This window comes from Anser cygnoides, chromosome 20 (genome assembly GCF_040182565.1).
Source record: "Anser cygnoides isolate HZ-2024a breed goose chromosome 20, Taihu_goose_T2T_genome, whole genome shotgun sequence".
NCBI classification, from domain to species: domain Eukaryota; kingdom Metazoa; phylum Chordata; class Aves; order Anseriformes; family Anatidae; genus Anser; species Anser cygnoides.
In genome coordinates, this window is record NC_089892.1 from 4,121,416 (window position 1) to 4,134,463 (window position 13,048).

At 47.2% G+C, this 13,048-nt stretch overlaps 1 protein-coding gene across 7 annotated transcripts in view; it reads left to right on the forward strand.

The window, feature by feature from the left end:
- BRD3 (bromodomain containing 3) overlaps positions 1–13,048 on the forward strand; it is a 46,902-nt gene that overhangs the window by 8,894 nt on the left and 24,960 nt on the right. The window contains exon 2 of one of the 7 annotated variants that reach the window (XM_048053243.2): positions 11,570–11,749. The exons of 5 other annotated variants lie outside the window; for them this stretch is intronic. The gene's annotated coding sequence lies outside the window, so the exon portion shown is untranslated. Of the gene's footprint in view, positions 1–11,569; positions 11,750–11,933; positions 12,397–13,048 lie in introns of those variants that run through there. One more of the 7 variants, XM_013193988.3, reaches the window with a different exon arrangement.

The window sequence follows — 13,048 nt, forward strand, 5'->3', positions numbered from 1 at the left end:
GGGTTTCCCAATCATTACTGTGAACCTTATGTTTTGTTTTGTTGTTGCCTTTTTTTTTTTTTTTTCCTTAAATTGCCACATTATTCTCCAGTAACAGCCCAGAACACCACTGTAAGCAATCGAGTTCTGGGAATTAGGAAGGAGCCATTGTTTGCTGTGCTGCTCAGTGAGCTGTCAGGACATTTTGGAAGGATGTGCGCGTCTCGAGCTTTTCATTCCACAGTATCGTACTGTGATGTTAGCGTGGCTTTGTCAGTCGTTAGTGCTTGCTGGAGGTGAACATCTTTCTTTGGGGCACACTAACGGCGCGGTAGAAGGGAGGAAGTACTCTTTAACCCACTTGCTGCAAAAGGCAATGTTAAAAGGATTTAAATTCTTCAGGAGAGCAGTGTGGAAATTCACTGTAATGCGCTGCTAAGGCTGTTTTTTCTCCTAGTCCCTGTTCCTTCCCCCAGTCTTGCTGATAAGACACTGACTGCAGAAACACTTGCCTCTTTTGGATTCTTTTCACACCTTGCCGGGCCTCAGCCCTTTTCCAGCTTGAGTCTGATAAGAAGACACCGTCGTGTCTGGGTGTATTTCAGCAACACGGATAACCTGGGCGGAGGAGGAGGTTTGTTTGAGTTTCTCATTCCTTTGCTGGACCAGCGCTTGACGTTTTCCTCTCCACCAGCAAGGCAACAGGTGGAGCAAAGACAAACCAAGGTGAAATTTCTGTGAAAGGGGGGCTGATCTGGAAGAACGTGACCTGGCTTAAACGATTCCAACCCTACGTCCATTTAGCTTCAAACGCTGAGGTTTAGACTCCGTTCTGGTTGACCCAGGTCAGCTGTGGGAATGACCTTGCTTGCTTGGAATAAACAGCACGATGTTTGTGGTGGTTGTGCTTCCTTTGCCTTGAACTTCAGCGATGTCCTGGTTTCAGCTGGGATGGAGCTGGTTTTCTTTGTGGCTGTTGGTACGGTGCCATGTTTGGGGTTTAGGAGCAGTGTAATATCGATCACATGCTGGTGTTTCAGTTGTTGCTGAGCAGTGCTCACACCAAGTCAAGGACTTCAGCTTCTCATACCTTACTGCCAGGGGGGAGGCTGGGGTGTACCAGAAGCTGGGAGGGGACAGGACCAGGACAGGTGACCCAACCTGCCCAAAGGGATATCCCGTACCATATGGCATCACGCTGAACCATAAAACTGGGGGGAACTTGCTAGGGGGGGCTGCCACTGCTTGGGGACGGGCTGGGCATCGGCCAGCTGGTGGTGAGCAATTGTCTTGTGCATCACTTGTTTCATGTATTCTTTTTTTTTTTTTCTTCCCTGTTTCTTTCCTATTAAACCGTCTTCATCTCAGCCCGCAAGTTTTACTTTTCCTGCAGGAGCTTCGAGAGAGGCTCAGGGGTTGTCTCTTCACTTTGCAGGGAGCTAAGCTGCGGGCACTCGCAGCGGGAGCTGTGTTTGGGGGAGCCCACATCCTTCTGTTGGGATCTTCCCACATCCGCAGTCAGCGTTCCTCTGGACGTGCAGGGGGAGAGAACCTTCCTCCTGTGGGTGTGTTAGGCGGGGGGAGCTCCTTCCCCTCCTTCCCCCGTTTAGCAGCATCAGCTCCCTGCACAGGCAGGATGCAGGCTTCAGAATCCAACCTTTTTCCCTTCTTTGCTGCCTGGGGATTTAAATCAGACGCACAGACTTGGGCAGTCGAGACTGCCTGGTGCCCTCTCGGGGAGTGACAGCAGCTTAGCACTGTTTGTTCACACCTTAGCTGACCTGCAGCTTCCTCGCGTAGCTGGGTAAATTTATGGATCTACCCAACCTTAGCAAAATCAGCGAGGCACCTTTCGTCTGAAATAGTGGCCCACGTGCAGCCTTTTGCACTTGTTTGCTCTGAGTTAACACATTGTGTTATTGTTCTGGGACAGCAATGTTTGTTAAGGCGAGGTGCTTGTGCTGGTCTAGAAACAGATAAATGGTTAAACCAGCGTAACTTTAACGTTTTTAGGGGATAAGTGGTATTTGTAAACGGGAGGGCTGCTGCAGCCCAGCAGGTTGCTGCTCCTCTGTCAGCCAAGCTGCAATAATTAACCTGGGGGGTGTGTGTGCTTCCTCTGCCCCGTTACCAAGTGTAACATTACTGCGGCTCAGCTAACGAGTAGTAATTTTATGTCATGGTAATGCAATCCGTTTCACTTCATTGTCCATCCCCTCAAACCGACTTGAATGTCGTGTATTGATTTAGGTAAGCTTTGTGTGCTCGGCAAAGTTGCCGTACTATAAACCCAGCGTGATTTAAACCAGTAGCGGCTGACCCATGCGTACTCCAATTTTAATGCTTTTTGACCTAAAATAAATCTCCTATTCTTCAGAACGGTATCTTTAATCATTTTAATGTGTGCAAAATAAGTTTAAAAATTGAGTAGGAGAAGATGTTGGAGCACAAGAGGCGTGCAAGAGGTCTGTTGGTGAAAGAAGACACTTTCTCCGAGTTCCTTAGAAGGTTTTGCCGTGTGCTGTGAAATGCGTCAAAGAAGTTAGCGTGTGGATCTGCGTCTGCTTGCTGGAAGCCTGTCTTCTCTGTCAGTGTTTGCGTGGAGCTGCCCCTAAGGATAACATCTGTAGCACTTGTAAATGGCGTTAGTGATGCAGGTACGTGCTCGTGCAGCGCTGGAGATACAAGGGAGCACTGTGGTGTAGGTTATTAGGTCCACAGCAGAAAGCAGTCCTTTCAACAGGTAACGCGTAGGGATCGAACTGATTACCTGGGCTCTGTGTTTTGTACTTTGCTCTGAACACTTTTTATATTTAGTTTCATTAAGAGGAGTTGCTCTTCCTGTTCCACGTAGCCTCGCAGCTTGAGATGAAGGTGGTGGAATTTGGCTGTATCTGAAAACCCCTCCCAAACAGGTGTCGCAGGGGACCTCTGTGGTGGTGGTGTGGTTTATCTTTTAGAAACATGCCCAAAGAGCACCGTGTTATTGGGGAGCAGGGTATAAAGCAGAGGGCAGTTTGTTTTGTGCCTTCTTCAAATGACAATTAGTGTTTATGTGTGTGTATATATATATGTGTGTATACTTACATATGCACTAAAGTATTTCTAGACCCAAGTTATGGTATTTGAGCACCTCAGAAATACAGGTTTCTAAGTGTAGTATCTGTTTCGCTTTGTTTTTTCCTTAAAAATCGGTATCACCATAACACTGTAAAGGACTTGATGTTCGATGGGCTGTGTAAATGCATGGGAAAAGACGAATGGCTTTAATTGTGAGTGGTAGGGGACGTATTTGTATCCCCGTTTTACAAATGGGGAACCGATAAGCCCGCAGCATGGGGAGTCGAGCACTGAGCGGAGATGTCAGCATCCTGTTCTGTAGCTCTTTTGTGTTTTGTAATTCTTTGCAGGTATAGCACAAGCTCTGAGATGTTCTGCCCAGCAGGGAAGTATTCATTCTTGTGTTTTTGTTTTTTTTTTTTCTCCTTTTCTTCAAAATGCTTTGTGTCCAATAATCTCTCCCTTTGGAAATCAAAGATCAGAAAAAGAAACAATCATGACAAAACCTGTTGTGGAAAGATTATGTATAATTTATTCACTGTGTACTGAATCAAACTGAATGGATACGAGCTTTTTACAAGTACACAGAGCACCATATGCTAATTAAAAAGGGGAAGGGCTGACTGTCTTTTTCAGAACACAAATGTTTAGCTGCAGATCACATCCTTTAAAAAGCAAAAAAAAAAAAAAAAAAAAGAGAACCCTGCGAGGGTGTAGACATACCATAATCCCATTAAGAGTTCTGAAAGCCGTTGCGGGTGTTGCCACGTTAAGCTTTAATGGGCATACATAAATGCTTCTATTATGCACGTATCGTCTGAAACTTGGGTCAGTGCCAGGGTATTATTATTATTATTTTTTTTAAATAATGTGACTGCAGGTTGGTTCGCTAACTTGAAATTGGGAAAGCTGATTTCTGGAGTCACAGGTTGAATCTGCCGTGGTGTCGTGTGTTGGATAAGTCACACTTTGGAGAAGTTTGGCTGTAAAGTAATAGGTGAGCAGGGGGGGAATTAAGAGACAGAGCCTTGAAGGAGGCGGGATGCGGTGCTGACAGAGCATGAGACCGGTGCTGAACTGCTGTGATTTTTTTCCTTAGGTCACTGCATCTTGCCAGGCTGTGCCTCCCTTTCTTGGCCTGCCTGGGCTAGTGCACTCCTTAGGGCAGAGGCCGTGTGGGTGCTGCCCTGTGCTTGGTCACGGCCGGGGCAGGACGAGCTCTCGGTCAGGGTGGTTGGTGTCTGCACACAGCCTGGTGGAGCACGGTTAACCTGAGGTGCTCAACCTCTCAGTTAGTGCCCTTTCAATCAGACTCCAATTTATAGTCCGTATCCCCATCCCACTCTTTTCCTGCACATTTGCAATGGGGTGGTCATGAGAAGAGTCTCCCACAGCATGCACTGTCCTCATAAAGCACCGGGCACGATGAAGTCCTGGTCCACGATGGTCCTTTCCGTATTGCTGCATGGCAGCAACAACGGTGACCAAGCCTGGATGAACCACACCAGGGCTCCTCTTCCCCTCGCAGCAGCCTGTAGCTCGAAGCAGTGGGAGCGGATGTGTGTGATGCAGCACCTAACAGCAGCCTGCGGTCAGTCGCGTTTTCAAGCTGCATGAAATGGGAACCTTTAACTTCCTGTCTCGTCTCTATTTTTCTCCTTTCTTTTCCTGACTTTCTCTACATCTTGCTTTCTCCTGCAGGATGTAGGTCTTTTCTCTTTTTCAGGGTTGACTGCCTGTCTCCTCTCCTAGTTTGTCTGCTCAGTAATATATGTATCTGTTTCTTTCCGCAAATTTTGCTTCCTGAAGGAAAGGAAGCAAAAAGAAACCTTAGGTTGACTTCTGAAGCCAGTGGATACCAGGTTAAAACTTCTCAGCACCCTTTCATCTCCATCCAGTTCTGAAACGATGAACAGGTTAGGCCTGCTTGCGTGTCGCCTTGGTGGTGTGTTTGGGACAGACCTGTTGCTCCTGGACTTCTAGACATGTTTTATTTGTAGCAGTTTTCAGTAAGTGAGATTTTTTTCCCTTTGCTCCTTGTGCACTGTGATAGTGTTTCCTGATGGCTGGGCAAGCGGGGACCCACAGATGCCACGCCACTGAGATCTGTTACAAGAAAGCTCGTGGTGAAAGCAGGTCGGGTTGTCACACAGCTTCGGTCTCCCGCTGGCAAAGCAATTGGGAGTGCTGGCCCAAAGGATGCTAATAATGGGTGACTGCAGCTCAAACCCAAGTGTGCAACTGGATTTGTAATTCTGATTGATCTTAGAGTACGGACCTGAACGCAGAAGCAAGGGTGAATAGAGGTGGAACAGTAGATTCTCTCCATCTGTGGAGCTTAAAGTTATACATACCCGGAACATCCAGCGGTGGAATACCAGGGAAGGCATCCAGCAGGCAGCCTTTGTGCTGGTTCTGAATTTGCAGAATTGGCCAGGCTGTAGAAGTTGTGGCCGAGGCTGTAGAGTCTTTCCCTTTGCCCATCAGCAAGGTTTTTGAATTCGGGATCATCAAACTTTTTCTCTTCCCTGGCCAGCTTTTGTGTAAATGCGGAGATTACTTTCCTTGGCAGGGCTCCAGTTTCTTCGCTGTGTTTTAGGAAATGCGATGACAGAGACCGAGATCTCCACGATCTTGCACACCTTATGCTTGTACGATGACACTTCCCTGGCTGGGGTCATGGTCTGCTGGCTAGAGCTGACTAGAGCTGGCTAGATCATCTATCAGAGCTGTTGTAACTGCAGGAATAGGAGTGCCTACAAGCCTTCCTCTTTCTGAGCAGACCTTCCAACCCCAGATAGCCCCTAACCTTCTGCTTAACTTTCTCTCACCCTAATAGACAGCTAGAGAAGGGGTTGACCCAGGCTGAGGGGCCAAAAAGCGTGCAGAGCCTGAGTTTGTGCCTAAACCTTCCTTAGAAAGAGGTTTATCTTGATGGAGCAATTAGTTGTATCTTGTAGGTGATAAGTTTGCAAAACCCATCTGTGGAGAGGCGCAGAGCCGCAGAAACTGTGCAGCTTAGCGAGAGGGGAAAGTTGCTCAGCGCTTGGCAGGATGGGGCTTGAAGTGGTTACTGAATCACGGAGATGCTGAGATGCTGTCGGTGTTGTGGTTTACACCATCCTTCCAATGTGCCTTCAGCCACGTTCCTGCCTCCCCTGGGTCCCCCCCCTTCCTCCTCCTGACATGTTGGGAGCTTGTATGGTATGTGGCCGTGCGCCAGCACCTTCCCAGCACTTCCTTTTTGCCTGGTGCCCAAGGCTGCAGGGCTTTGGGGCGCTGCAGTAACCTCTATCAGTTCTACAAGTTGCCACAGACGCACTCGATGTGAAGGTACGGTGACAGCAGGTGTGTCGCAATGCATTATATACGAGAGGGCGCGTGCCCAGGAGCAGGCTCACCTTATCTCCTTTCTCTGTGAACACTGACTGCCAGCTGCCTGGTGTCTCTCTGGCTCTGCCCATGATTACGAGGTGGTGTGGGTTCAACGTTCTGGGTCATGCAAGGTAACTTCATTGCATCTCTGCTTTTCCCTGCTAGGAAGAAATGGCACGAGCAAACTCTGCCCGGGCATGTGAGTCTCCCAAACACTTGCCTTTCTGTGCCAAATCTCTATAATGAAAATGAAAGCTGAAACAGCCCTTTTTTTTTTTCATTGCCACTAACGGGTAATTGGTCTATCTTGTGAGAGGCACAAGCAGAAGAGTTTTCCTGTTAAGCACCTACCCATTCCTGTCCTATAGATTTGACTCAGTCTTCCCCAAGTGTTAATGTGCAAGCCACTGGCTGCTTTGTCCACTCTGAAACTTGTTCATAGATTATTTCTACTGCTCCAGCTAAGCATTCATTAACGTTTTCATTCTAGGTCACCTAGCTAATTTGCTGAAATGCTTCCAAGAAGATTTTCTGTAAGTGCAGTTCACTTTATTTCAGAAGTCTTAGTCCAGTCCGCGGTTCAGAGTGAGGTCTCAAGCTGGCTGAACTCCCCTGGTCAGGAATCCAACACAAAGTAAACTCCCTAACCAGTCTGACACTCTTCTTTCCTCCCGTAGCCTTGTTAACAAAAGTGCACATAACTGAAGAGCTTGCACACAACCAACATATGGCTGAGTTAAAATTTGTGTCTGTTTTCAGAGAACCACAAGATGGTAGGGCTGGAAGAAATGTCCAGAGGTCATTTTGTCCTTCGCCCTGCTACAAAATAAGATCAACCGTGCCTAATCCATTACTGAGGTTGGTTATCTAAACTGTTCTCAAAAACAAATTCAAAGCTATGAAAATAAACTTGTTATGCTGTGAGACATCACTCCCTGCACTTGAAACTGCAGCCTTTAGAAAGCAATCGAGCCCCATATGATTTGCGTTGCAGAAAGTGTGTGACGTGCATCTCAATTCTTGCTCAGACTCAGGAGGTGCTTTCGGTGGTGTTAGCAGCTCAGTGGAGAGAAACGCTTTGGCCCATAATTATCAGAAGGAACTTTTTATTTGGGGTGCCAAGAACAGTGCTCGTAAAAGTCCCCAGTGCTTTTATAGTCAGGATAAAGTAACTTCTGGGTACCCCGGAGTTTGAAGGCGTGATGTAAGGCATCTTAAAGCAGCCTGAGTTGTGGGAAATGCTGAGTACGTGTCGGAACTGCAAGCCCTTGAAATTAACAGCTACACCTCTGGCTAACTCTTGTCTACCAGCGAGGCTCCTCACTGAGGAAGCGCCTGCCCTTACGTTAGCCGAGGAGAGACCAAGGGTGGGAAATCCATCTATAGAATCCAAGGAGCATTCAACTAACCAAGTCAGAAGCGAAGGGACTGAGTTAGTCTGCCGTGATCTTCCTCCCTCCTGCAGAAGTAAGTAAAGCGCACAGTTGTGTCTGCGAGTCTCAGGATGTTACTGGGGTCGTGCTCAAAATGATATAGGCAAAAGGCAAATCTCTGCGTGGAATTAACGATGTGGGAGACAAGAAGGACAGCTGAATGGACTTCCAGAGCGCAAAGCTGCAGCGTGCCGTCGGGGCGCTTGCGAGCCAAATTGCCGTTTCCTGCAGTGAGGCCAGGTGCAAACGCTTCATCCCCAGCTTGGAGGGGCTGGCAGATTGTGTGCAGCCTGCGCGCGTCTGCCAAGGCTGCGTTGGCTGGTAAAGCAAATTATCTGCCCTCAAGTCTTGGTCTTAAATTGCAGATCCCTTTGCGTTTAAAGGGAACATCCACGCTGACACGGAGTTAGTAGGGAGCGAAAGCTGCCTGAAGTTCAATTCCGATACAGGGCTGCGAAGAAGAAAGAGGAGGGCATGCAGCAGCCCTGTTTCTCTCCAAGGAGCCTGGAGGAGAGGTGTTGTGTCCCTTGCTTTCTGCAGCCATAGGCATGAAACGGATACAACTGCCCTCACTTCATAACCTTATCTGAGGTTAAGGTTGTGTTGATGGGTCGATTTTGGGGGCTGTACGGCTCACATACCATAATGAATGATAATGCAAGTGTCTCCAAGGTGGATGGAAATCGTTCCTGGGGCTATAAGGATGGGTGGATCAGGCACTTGGTTGCTTTAGGGATCCTTGGACTGCGCAGTAATAATACGGCTTAGAGACAACCTGATGAGGCCTCCATACCCTCATTTTCTTTCTGGAGATACCTTATTGTAAAGGTAATGGAAGTTTCGTAGTTTGGACAAAAAGAGATTTCTGGGTGGGAAATTGATTGCTAACAGGCACTTGAGAGAAAAGCAATATTCCCCTCGTTTGGGTGGTGTTTGATTTACCCAAATGGATTTCTGGGTTCTCCAATAAACCAAATTCACGTGCTGCCTCTACTAAGCTTTGCCTGGCCACTGTTAGAATCGAATGCTCTGTACTTTCAGTTCTCTTTGCTGTTCAACATCTTCCTGCTAAAGTGGCTTAAGTACTGAGCAATACATGCGTAATCACGGTGGCATCAAGATAAAAAGAATTTTATTCTTCAGTTAGGCAACTCAGGGAAGGCTGGGAAAGCAGTTCTGCTCGCCGCCCTTTGCATGTTTTATGACCAAATACCTGTGTGTTTTTCTGCCTTGGCGGCAATTTGTGTTTGCAGGAATCTGATCGTCGGGCAGCCTTTCTCATAACCCCAGTTTCTAATTTCTGCACCTCCGAAGACATCAGAGTGCGCTAAACCTCTCCCACGGCTGTAAGAAAGCCTGGGCAGCGCGAGCACGGGCCGGCTGCTTCTCTGAGGTGGGGAATAACACGTGATGACAAATCTGACCGAGTTTTCAGCTATTGCTGCTGTCCAGGAAAAGGGACCAAGCGTCTGCTCCGGTTGGTGCACAGAGCTGAGGTGGGGCAGTAATGCTTGGAGAGGCAGAGAGCGGGTGCCCGCTCCGGCTGCCCTGCTGTCTCTGCGTGGTTCTGGCTCCATCCTACCTTCAGAAAAGCTCAGCCTCTGCCTTGCACGTCTGCTTGAGCAGTGCTGCCTTGGAGGTGGTGTTTCTCTGAGGGGCTGGGCTCTGGCTGGGGTTCAGGGCTCTGCCGCGGGCTCGCTGGGGTCCAGGTCCCATCGCTGCCGTGTGTACCAAGTGCTGCTTCTTCGAGGTGGGAACAGGGTCTTGCTGTGAGTCTGCAGCGTGCTCAGAGCTGAGGGACCCTGATCTGTGCGCAGCCTGTGCGCTACCAAATTGTCAGTCTCGGTGTAGATAAAGACGAGGTCAAGGAACATCTCTTCAGCTTGATAATTTTCCCTGATGGGAAGATTTATGTGGCTGCTTCTGGCTGGGCTGGAATTGCGCCAGTTTTTGGTTAAAGTGCAAGTAACCACGCAGAAATACTATACGACAGAAAGAGAGTTGTTGGGCTCGCACGATAACGTCAAGCTCGCTACCTTCTAATTTTGCAATCAAAACAAATACCTTCCTGTGCTGCAGGAACAGCAGCAAGGGACCGAGCCATCCGTTAAGCGTTCTGCCTTGCCAAAGGAAGTGGCAGAACCGTTAGCTGAAGCAGCAGGCTTACTGGCACAATGCACATTTCATGGGGCTTTATGGCTTATTTTAAAATAGTCTCCACCACTGCAGACAGTCTGTGGGTAGCATCAGCTGAGTCAAATGTTATCCTACTAGGACAGGGAATTATTAACATGTTTTCTCCGTGCCAACTGTTTCTCCACTGACTGACCCGTGCAAGTAACTCGATGAAACAAATGTCTTTGAAAAACAACAACAGAAAACAAACTTCCAGCCTAACTGTGTTTTTTGATGTTTGGTTTGGCTGAAGGTCAAGCCAAACCCTGTAGCTTTGCTGGATGCCACACTGAGGTTGCAACTTAGCACAAAAGGACAGACTTAAACTCCACAGAAGCAGGATTTATTTGAAAGTTTGGATTTGGGTTTTGCTTTTAATTATCTTCTCAATCTGGGGTGGGCAAGAAGGAGGAGAAATGCACAGTGTGGCAAGCAGTGCACGCTCTTTGTTTATGGCAGCAAAGGGTGTACTTTAAATTTGTAATATCAGAAGTGTGGATGTGCAGCCAGAAAAATCAAGGACGGCTTCTGTTACTTGTACGACTTGTACGTTACAGCTCTGTGGAGCAGGGTAAGTAGTAACTTAAAAATTTAAGTTTAAGTAATAATTACTTCTGGGCTAAAAAGTCCAACCTTAGGCCCTCAACGGAAAATGCACGTGCTGTCTGCGCCAGGGCTGGTTTTGGCAGCCTTCCTTCCAGGTTTGTGCAGCACCTTGTGCAGCGAGGTCCTGGTCACAGCTGGGCTCCCTGATAGCTTAACTGCTGATACTAACGGAGTTTAAGAAGATGCTGAAGTGCTTAGACCAGAGCTGTGTATTTTAATTCTACTTACAGTAATAGGACAGTTTGTGTAAGTCGGCTTGTTTTTCGTGCAGGAGTCTGCTTAAGTGTCGTGTTGGATGATTCGACTGAGAGGTCGGGAAGGTCAGATGGTCATGCCTTCGCTTTCTTCATTTAATAAGTGAGGTCTGACAGCTAGTAAATGTCTCACGCAGGGCTGTGGCCTCTGAAAACATTGTCATGCACTCTGCTAAGAGGTGGGACATTGCCAAAACGTTTGCACCCTCAGCTACAGATTTCTACTAATCCTGCCTTTTTTTTCCTCCTTTTTTAAAAAGTATTATTTTGAAACTTTAAAAGGAATGAGAATTTTTAAAATTTTATTTTATTTTTTTTTTAATTAAGCAATGCTCTGATATCAAGGCTGCTTCCCTGGCAGATGATGAGGAATCTGATGGAGTAAGGGTTAAAAGGCTGCAGTGAGGCGAAGGTATATTAAAGCTGCGTTTATGTCAGGAACAGATACTTCCAGGTAGCTATTCCTGTCTTTCAGCTGCAGGATCCGGAATTTAATGACTGCTGCTAAGAGGTTTGGGGTTTGTAGCCACTTTTGGTTGTACTAAGTAATGAGAAGGAAAACGCAAGTTATAGAGGGTCAGTTGTCAGAGGACTAGCTGAGCTGGCTGTCATGATTCACCCTCCCTGCTTTTGCTAATGTTCTTAATTAAAATCCTTTCTGAGTTATGTCACTGATGACTATTACAGTCCGTATAAGCGAGCCTTCTCTGGACGAGCAGCGTTGTGCACGTGAAGAGGCGGTGTGTGTGTGTCCCAGAGAGTTTGTAGGCTGCTGGGTGGAGCGGATGAAGACAGAAAGGAAATACCATTCCCTCCGTGGCACAGATGAGGAGCCGTGGCGTGAAGATCCTGAATGCCTTGGCTGAGGTCAGAGGGGAAGTCTGGGAGAGGCAGGAGCCGGATCTGTTTTTGGAATTACAGTTCTGGGACTTAATGAAAATTTTAAAAATCCTCTCTGAAATGGAGTTTGAGAGGTAGAAGGATGTGGGGAAATTCTGATGCAGAGAGGATTGTCGTATTTAACCTTATGGTATTTAAAGGGAATACTTAAGTTATATACTGCTTAGTTTCAGACTTACAACTGAAATGCTCCATAGCGCTAGGAGTTACTTTTCCACGCAAGCTCCATAAGAGCTAACTATGTAATTAAAATAATCCGGGTCTGGATTCTGGAGCGTGGGACGCCTCGGAGCCAACCAAACTGGGCCAGAGCGAGGTGCACCCAGTGGCTGTGGCACCCAGAGCACTTGGGTGTCCCTGGCACCCAGCGGAGTGGCCGCTCCGCACCGTGCTCCCTGGCTCACAGTGCCACCGGGGTTCCAGAATGCAGTCCTGGTTACGGGGACGCTGGGATGCAGATACCTCTGCTGCCTGGGCGAGCCTGAGAAGACGGCTACTTAAACATCCCTCTGTGTCGCAGATCTGTTTGTGTTTGTACACATCTATTTTTGTAAAATTTCCCTAAATTAGGCATGTGTTTACTTGTTGCCGTCGTCTAATCAGCAGCTCAAAGGGTAAGTTGATGTTCTATATTTAGTCCAGACATTCAGTAGAGATGATTAGGGAGGTATCAAGGAAGAGTTATTTTTCTAGGATGTCTTAATATTCTCTCCTTCTTGTATTACTGCAGTTTCTGTCTCTGCTCGTGCTTTCTATGTGCAAGAAAGAAGCATATGTCAGTGAGAGTACATTTGTGGTTTTCTGAACGTATTTGAAATAATCTGCCACTAGAAAGTGACTGTGGTCTGTTTGCCATAAGAAGCGTAGCTACAGTTCTGATATGAATTGAAATATCAAGCGTTTACGGAAGATGACACAGCAGAGCTGTTTACCATATGGTATACAAGAAACAGTGATACTAGACCATTTTTCCGCTGGAGTTTGCCAGGGAAAAATAGGATAAAATATTGCAATTTGTGTATTCTTGCGTGTTTCATGCATGCCTTGGGAGAGGATGGCAGCGCTCTCTTAGCCAGCTCATGGAAAGCAATATAAGTATAATACTAATTATTATTTATATTGAACCTGTATCTTCCTTATGAAACTTCCATGCAAAACTGAGGGTCCAGCTAATTGGGCACAGTAAGAGACATCCTAAGACATTTGAGATTCAAAGCACAGACCGCTTCCAGTTAGGATGTTTCTGGTGCCTTTTGCATTTACAAC